General features: G+C 41.2%; 1 protein-coding gene across 4 annotated transcripts in view; it reads right to left on the bottom strand.

Moving 5' to 3' along the window:
- Positions 1 to 1,159: 1,159 nt before the first annotated feature.
- SH3RF2 (SH3 domain containing ring finger 2) overlaps positions 1,160 to 8,923 on the bottom strand; it is a 145,935-nt gene continuing 138,171 nt past the window's right edge. For all 4 annotated transcript variants that reach the window (XM_028849816.2, XM_077937314.1, XM_077937311.1 and 1 more), the window contains one exon: positions 1,160 to 4,405. The gene's annotated coding sequence lies outside the window, so the exon portion shown is untranslated. The remainder of the gene's footprint in view (positions 4,406 to 8,923) is intronic.

Genomic DNA, 8,923 nt, shown 5'->3' with positions numbered 1-8,923 from the left:
AGACATTTAGCACACTGCCTGGCAGGTAGGATGGACTCAGTAAATATGTGTGATCACTGTTTTATGGCTACTTTGTATTTGTGGCAAATTATACTAATTTTCCTTCTTTTTTTATTTCCTTTGAGACTGAATCTTGCTCTGTCACCCAGGCTGTAGTACAGTGGCATGATCTTGGCTCACTGCAACCTCCACCTCCTGGGTTCAAGTGATTCTTGTGCCTCAGAGTAGCTGGGATTATAGGCATGTGCCCCCACGCCTGGCTAAGTTTTGCGTTTTTAGTACAGATGGGGTTTTACCATGTTGCCTAGGCTGGTCTTGAACTTCTGGGCTCAAGCCATCCACCTGCCTTGGCCTCCAAAAGTGCTGGGATTACAGGCGTAAGCCACTGCACCCAGCCAAATTATACTAATTTACCATTGGAACATATAGTTTTCCTTTAAATTAAATTCTAGATGAAAGTTGATACTAGAGATGAAGTTGCCCCCACCTCAGAAAAGAAAATTGAATCAATTAAAATAAGAATTTTAAGTAAATAATAACACAGGTGGTAGATGGATATGGTAAACATTGTGAAGGTGGTAAGATACTAATATTAGTAAGCACTTATATGTGCCAGGCACTGTTCAAATCACTCTACGTGTTTTAAGAAATTTATCCTTAACATCCCTCAGAAAGGTGCCATTATATCTCCATTTTCTAGAAAAGGGATCTGAACCACAGAGAGGTTAAGTAACTTACCCAAGGCTAAACGGCTGGCAACACAGGAAATCAGGCACTCGAGGCTGTGCACCTAACCTTTGCACTCATCAGGCAGAGAAGACTTCCAGCCAAGAGGGCCCTCATGGTTGTACAAACCAGAGTTTGCTCCACGGAAGTGAATTCAGCCTGCTCAGCTTTAAAAGGAAGTGTTACTTGCCTGTTTCTCCACCTACCTCCACTGGAACTAAGCAATTCCCATTTGACAAAGTGATTTCCTCTCCTAACCCTCCCTTTTGGATGTCCAGAGCAGCTGCCAGGAGCTAAACCCCTTTGGGAGAAATCAAATGCTCACTGTTGACATTTAATTTATGACAAAGTGTTGCCCTCTCCAAACCAGCTACTGAAAAAAGAAAAAAAAAAAAAAAAAAAAAAAGAAAATCCAGGCCGGAGGAACAACCTATTAAATGAAAATAAACACTTTATTGTTTCATGCTAAAAGATGTATTAGGCTTCACACACTTACAGCTGGGAACAATGCACGTTTTTGGCAAAGGAGGCTCGAGTAATCTCTACATGTTCACACGGTTGACCCCTCCCTGCATGAAGAGCAGATGGTGTTTCATGCACAGATTTCTGGCACAGTTCTCCTCTCGTCTGATGTAAAAGGTGTGAGTGGACCTCTAGCCCCCTTTCCCCTTTTGCTTCTTCTGATCAGTCTCGGCGGTAAAGAGAAAATTTAGCACTTCATTAGGGCCACTAACCCAAGTCAATCTCTGGACTCTGAAGCACTGAGTCGACCACAGAATCACAGAACATAAAACAGAATTAACATGTGGATAGTTTTTTGAAAACCGATGGTAGAAAGTGGTCCTGAAGGGAGGTGGCTTAGGGTCATGACTTCTGATGTCTTCTAGAAGAACATGTTAAGTCCAGGAAAAAAGGACTTGAAAAAAAAAATCTGTGCTCCCAGGAGAAACATTATCCAATACTAGATATTGAAGTGAGACAATAACTCTGACATTAAGCATTCCATTAGCACAGTTTTACAAAAAATTCAGAGTGCTACAAATTTGAGAGTTACCCAACAGTGAAGACACATTCTGTATGTTTTTCTTCTTACTAGAAAATTCCAGACCGGGCGTGGTGGCTCACACCTGTAATCCCAGTATTTTGGGAGGTCGAGTGGGCAGATCACAAGGTCTGGAGATCGAGACCATCCTGGCTAACACGGTGAAACCCCATCTCTACTAAAAACACAAAAAATTAGCAGGGCGAGGTGGCATGCGCCTGTAATCCCAGCTACTCGGGAGGCTGAAGCAGGAGAATCGCTTGAATATGGGAGTCAGAGCTTGCAGTGAGCTGAGATGGCACCACTGCACTCCAGCCTGGGCGACAGAGTGAGACTCTGTCTCAAAAAAATGAAAATTCCTTTTGGTTTTCCAGGATACAAAGTGTGGAACAAATCCCTGATGACTCCATATGGGTAAACAACACCAACACACATGCAACAGACATATTACAGTAATCCATACAGATTATTACAAATTACAAAACCAGAAAACAAGCCCCTACACCTCTTGGCTTTACAGTGGAATATACTAAGGAAATAAGTTGCCAGCCCTGGAACGCTCTATTTTTTGGGATGAAGATACAAAAATTTTGGAAGTCCTTAAGTGTCCACTGCCCTAAGCAATCATTTTTTTATGTATGCTATATATGTAAGGTTTATTTATACAATATTCCATAATGACTAACACATTATACCCCTTTTATAAACATTATTCACATACATATTAACTCATAGAGATTCTCTTTGGTCTGTTAAAAACACTATACTTAAAAAAATAAGCAGAGACACAAGAGTCTATAGTTTTTCTGCTTATGTTTCCATGGAGGTGTGAATTTTTCTCTTTATTTTCTCCTTCCTCTTTTTACCCTTAACACCCTTTCCCCTTGACCCGAAGTGTAGTAATAAGAAACAATAATTCCGGGAGATGAAACTCAGATGTCACCATTAGCAAACTATTCTACTGCACATTTCCGGGTTGGCTCTTTGTGATCATTCAAGCCCATCCTTGCCTCCTCCCTGACATCCCCAACACTTTGTGGTCCTTGATCATTTGGAATCTGTATGCTGTGTTTTAAAAAATATCTGGTTTACTGGCTAAGCAGGTTCGAAGGAAGAGCTAAATCCTTATGAAACCCTCCACTATACCTCGTGGAAAGTTCCCAGAGACTTAAAAAACAGGACGTGTTTTTTAAAAAAATTAGGAGTGGTGGTTTAGGAGTGGTGGTTTCCTATTGTTCAGTTGTAAGGCGGAAGCCAGTGCATGAAGATGGAAATGTGACTAAGAGGGCTTTGAAGACAAGGCGTAAATAGCCAGTGTGCTCAATCACACCTCTTCCCTTCTCACCTGCCACGTAGCAGATAAAGCCAGAACTCTGGGGCTTCTGGTGGTGTATTATCACTTCCTCCTGTGGTTAACCGAGAGAAGGGTGTGGCTAAGAAGTCCAAATTATTCATCGCATTAAAAGATGGCTGCCAGTTTAACCCCTGCATGTGACAGTTTCACATAGAAGAAAATATTTCTGTAACCTACAGATGCAATCCTTACTCTGATCCTGGTTTGGCTGATGCTGGTTCCTGTTTACAAGCAGGGCTGAATGAAAAACTGAGGATGCTTCAGTGTAAAATTAGGATCGGAACTTTAAAACAACCAACATATCCCAGTGATGCTGCACTTGTGTTATTGTCTTTGATAATCAGAGCAGCATGTGCTTTTAAAAATCAAATTCTTATTGATGTCTTAAGAGAGGAGGAGAAGATGAAAATACATGGTTCAAATAACATCAGGGTATTTATGAATTTCATTTATGTGAGCAATGTCTCTTGCAGGTTAGCACAGGTAATTTTAAAATTGTATTTTAGATTATAGCCTTTTTTATTTAAAAAAAACAAGGAGTAGAATGTCTTCTAATGGCTTGTTCTTTATGATGACTTATTTATGAACATAAAGGATGCATGGTTATAAGTGATATTTATATCTTTCTACTTGAAATAGCCTCTTTGTAAGCATTACAGTTTGGTATCTTTCATATAACATCATGAATTTTTTTCTTGTCTGAGACTCTTTATGTACCAAGTCTTTATTTCCTTGATCACTATGTTCTATTAGAAATCCCTGGGGTCAGAAGGTATCGGGGGAAAAGACAGAATGGAAAAGAATGAAGATGTGGCAGAGGGATGCAGAGAGAATATGATGTCATCTGCTGCATCACTCTAAATCTGATCTGGAGAGACAGGCCAGACCACAGAGCTGGAAGGCATTGGATGTCCTGTCTTGTCATTTGTTAGGTGCCAAGCTGTGAGAAATTAGCAAGATAAAGTTTGGCTTTGACAACAGCAGTGAGTAACAGAGGGATGGGAGTCTGGTGTAACCTGTAGCAGCACATGACTCGCTAGCTCTTCTCCATTCTGGCCCACTACCCATTAATACTGTGGGTGAAGACAGATTTGCTCTTCCTCCTATTACTCTGCTGTCTTGGAGGCCAGACTATTGGTATCCCTGTACCATCCCTGATGTTCAAGGAATATCATGCAGTCCACAAACTCTCTATTGAGCAGTTTCCATCCCGGCAGATCGTTTGCTGTCTTCTGCATCCCAGTTGTCAGGAACTCGTCCTGGGAAGATGACCAAAGCAGGTTCTGTAAAGTAAAAAGGATTTCAGAATCTGTTGTGTGCGAATGCAGTTGGGAAGAACTATAATTCTTCAGAATTCTTATACCTTTTGGGCAGAAAGTCATCTTCTCACAGAAGAGATGCTGTGTTCTTCTGAGTGCATCATATCAGGAGGCACACAGTATCTGTTTCCCCATTGCTGGTGATGCTAACTTTGGTGTTTTGGTTAAGGTGATTGTCTACTGTAAAGTTGTGATTTTTTTTTTCTTCTGTGACTAATAAGTATCTTGCGAGCAGATATTCTGAGACTTTCCAAGTTTTCATCCACAAGTTTTAATATTCATTCATGGTTATTGCATGAACCAATTGTTACTGAGTGGTTGCCAAATGGTTTTTTTTTTTAAATTCCATAATTCCTTTTACACTTAGAGGTTGTCACTTGACCATAAGGGAGAGCTTTTCCTTCTCCCATATTTATTTATTTATTTATTTATTTGTTTGTTTGTTTGTTTATATCAGTATAGGCTCAGGGATTCCTATTTCGTTCTATGGGTTATCATCTGTTACTGCCAAACCCCCTTCTCCTGCTCTAAACCCTGAATCTGATGATGAAGAAATAACAGACACACACATATTGAGAGACATTCCATAAAACAAATGGCTTATACTACTCAAAATTCCAAGACCATGTAAGAAAATGAATCTTGAGGAACTGTTCCACATTAAAGGAAACTAAAGAGGTATGACAACTACATGCAAGATGTGGTCTTGAAAAGGATCCTAGAAAAGACTTGTGAAATAATTTTTCTATAAGGGAAAATAGGCCAATTGAAAAAATAGTAGGGCAATTGAATAAGACCTGTAGACTAGTTAATAGTACTATATCAACATTGATTTCCTGATTTTCCTGGTTTTATTAGGGTTATGTAAGAGCATATCCTTATTTTAAAAAAATATACACTGAAATGTTTAGGGATAAGTGGGCATTTAGTCTCTAACTTACTCTCAAATGGTCCAGAAAAAATAAAAATGAACCTGGTAAAATGTTAACTTTTGGGGAACCTAGTGGGTCTGAATTTATTTCAAAAATAAAAAGTTAAAATCCGTGAGCCCCCAGAATTTCTCTGAGGTCTCAAATATTGTATTTTGATGACCAAACTCAACCTGCATTCCTATGATCCTCACACATGGAATCAATATCCTCCCCTCCCTGGCCAATGTCTCGCCTCCTTTCTCTTCCTAGGCTGAGGATGCTCCAGAGGAACGTGCAGCCAAACCTGTCTGGCAGTGCCTTGTGAGGTGAGGGCAGGTGGTTTGATTACACATAACAGGAGGTCGTTCTTTATGACTTTGTTGCATGGCTCTTGGCCCTTCTGAGTACAAATAAAGTCCAAACTAACCATGCTGGAGGAGGAAAGGAGAAAGCTAAAAGGATGATGGGAAATTGGTTCGATAATTTTCTATCTCCTGTCCAATTTTCTTTCATCTAGACCCTGATTTCTTTTCTGTCCAGGGACTCGTGCTGATGTAACAGGCTAGTTTTCTCTTTGGGGAAACTTTAATAATGATCACAGCCTGATTCTTTGTGGGGGTGGTGTGGAACAGTCAGATCTTACAAGCCATTTGTGGAAGTCTTATCACATCAATTTGGGGAGTCTTACCTAAACTCCCAACTTATGAAGGCAGAACTAAGATCTGTGGCTCCAGAGACCCAATGTACCAGAGAAGCCCCAGCTTTCAAGCAGGCGACCACATTTGGGCTCAAAACTGAGTTGCTCTGAGCTCCCAGTACCTGCAAATGCAATGCAGCACTTCCTCATTAGCTAATGTGCTCCACTCAGCACAACAGCAAGTAAGAGCTGTCAGAGGCTCCAGGTGGCTGCTTTGCATTCAGCGGGAGAAACAGGCATTCTGTGATTACGAGGATGCATTCTGTGTCTCACCATGTCAATAAATTACACAGGATTTGGAGTTATGTTGTCTTCACTACACACCACTGAACATGGGCGGGGGTTTCATTTGGTTATCACCAATTTTAGCCCTCAAAAGGAAGGCAGTCTGCCTTAGACATATCCTGCCTCTCCTCCCTGTGCCTAGGTTGGTGCCAGTGCTGATACTGGGTGTCCTCCTATGGAGAAGGTTCACCCTGTTAATATCACAATGGGCTCAAAGATGGCGGCTTTGATCTGTATTATCAGTCTTGGTGTCGGCAGCTGTGAGAATGTCCCTTCCAGATTACAGCTTCTGCATTCCAAGCGAGTAGCAGTGGTTTGTTTGCTCTTTTTAACTACCTTTATTGTGATGTAACATTTCTGAGAACAAGTGCAGGGGCAGGGAAGTAATAAGGAAGTTACTGCCAAGGGAAAGCTGGATGCCACATTAATCTGACCTTCCAGGTTGTGCTAAATGATGTAGAAAGAACTTCAACTCCAAGATCAAGTGACATTTTAATAGGCACCCAAAAAATCCCATCAATGGGAGGAGGTGTGACTTTTCCTAGGCTGGCATTGTGCGGTATGAAGTAGCAGCCCTTATTAGCACTGTGTCTACAAGCCAGAGGGTTTGGGATTAGGCAGGTAATAATTCTTTGTTTACTGAGTACTCAGAAGACAAGTCTATTTGAAGTAAAAAACAAAAACAAAAACATCACCAAACCCCCCTGATGTCTGGAGATAACTTTTTCATCCAATCTTTTTTAGATGGAATTTCACCCTTGTGCCCCAGGCTGGAGTACAGTGGCACGATCTTGGTTCACTGCAACCTCTGCCTCCTGGGTAGCTGGGATTACAGGTGCCCACCACCACGCCCAGCTAATTTTTGTATTTTTAGTAGAGATGGGGTTTCGCCATGTTGACCAGGCTGGTCTCGAACTCCTGACTTCAGGTGATCCACCTGCCTTGGCCTCCCAAAGTGCTAGTATTATAGGCATGAACCACTGTGTCTGGCCTTTCGCTCTACCTTAACTGAGGTGGAAAGCAGTTAGCAGCCACAGACTGGAGCCAGATTGCCTGGGTTTATTTCCAAACCCCACAATTCCTAGCCTTGTGACCCTATGGAAGTTTCTTAATCTCTCTAGGCCTTAGTTTCTACCAGTAACATGGGAGTAGTAATAGTATTTATTTTGTCTGTTTGTGGGAGTTTTAAATAAGTCGATGTTTGATATCAGTAAAGCACATGGAACAGGGTCTGACACATAGCAGGGACTCTATAATTGTTGGCTCAAAATTATTATTATGGACTAAAATACCTCCTGAAGGCTATTTCTTGTGGTCCTGCTTCATAATTATCTCAAAGAACAGAAAATCCTACAGGTAGAAACAGGTCATTAAACAGTGGCTGTCACACTTGTTACTAGAATTTCTTCTGTCCTAAAAACCTGTCCCAGTTTCCTAAGTTGAGTTCTGTAAATTTTACATTCCTATCTATCAAAGGATAATAATGGACAGTAACAAAGATAATAATACCTTAGTGTTTATTTTGTATGGTGTTGTGAGATGTCTTCTATTATTATTCCCTTTATATAGATGAGAAAACTGAGACTCAGATAGGTGAAGTGACTTGCCTAAAGTCACACAGCAAGTCACACTTTAGGTACGACTCAGGTGTTCCAAATCTATATCCTGGGCTCTGAAATCCTGTGCCAAAGAAAGGTTGGGGGAGTGAGGGGCAGAGAGAAACAGAGAGAGAGAGAGAGAGAGAGAGAGAGAGAGAGGGCAGAGGGCTAAAGGGAGGAAGAGAAGAGACTCACAACTAGTAATAAGTATTTTCTGAATGAGTAAATGGGTGCAGAAATTCAATAACTACACCCTAATGATAACAAAGGAAATGATATTTTATGTCTCATGTATACAATTTCAAACAACCATTTTGGCTGTTTTTTTTTTTTTTTTTTTTTTAAAGATGTCAGTTTGCTTTTTGTTTGCTGCATAGTTACTGCTTTAAAGAGCTATGAGGGCCAATTCCTCTAAAAGGTGAGTTCTTAAGATCTCACAGTCCTGAATGCTAGTGCCTAAGCCAAGTCCCTTGTTTTAGAGATTGGGAATGGGGTGGAGAAAAGGGCGGTCATTTGCCTCTCCGTTTGTAATAACTCCAGTAGCATCTTCCCTATGTTCATCCTTCCTATGACAGGCCTTCTTGTCAGGATAAAAGGGAATTCATTTATTCTCCAATTGTTCATTGTATGATCAAAAATGTTTGATAAATGAAAGACTGCTAGTGGCGGTGCAACCCCGTCTCTACTAAAAACACAAAAAATTAGCCAGGCGTGGTGGCGGGTGCCTGTAGTCCCAGCTACTCGGGAGGATGAGGCAGGAGAATGGTGTGAACCTGGGAGGCGGAGCTTGCAGTGAGCCGAGAGCACGTCACTGCACTCCAGCCTGGGTGACAGAGCGAGACTCCGTCTCAAAAAAAAAAAAAAAAGAATGTTAATGGAACCTTCCCCATGGAGAGTTTCCTGGACAGGTTGAGCTTGTTCCTGCTCTTCCCACTATGCTGCGTGTCTGGTTCCTTCTTAGTCTTCAGGTCTCAACTCGAATGTCATCCCT

Source organism: Macaca mulatta, chromosome 6 (genome assembly GCF_049350105.2).
Source record: "Macaca mulatta isolate MMU2019108-1 chromosome 6, T2T-MMU8v2.0, whole genome shotgun sequence".
Classification (NCBI taxonomy): domain Eukaryota; kingdom Metazoa; phylum Chordata; class Mammalia; order Primates; family Cercopithecidae; genus Macaca; species Macaca mulatta.
The sequence above is the reverse complement of the archived record's forward strand: the minus strand, read 5'-3'. Positions and strand labels throughout refer to the sequence as shown.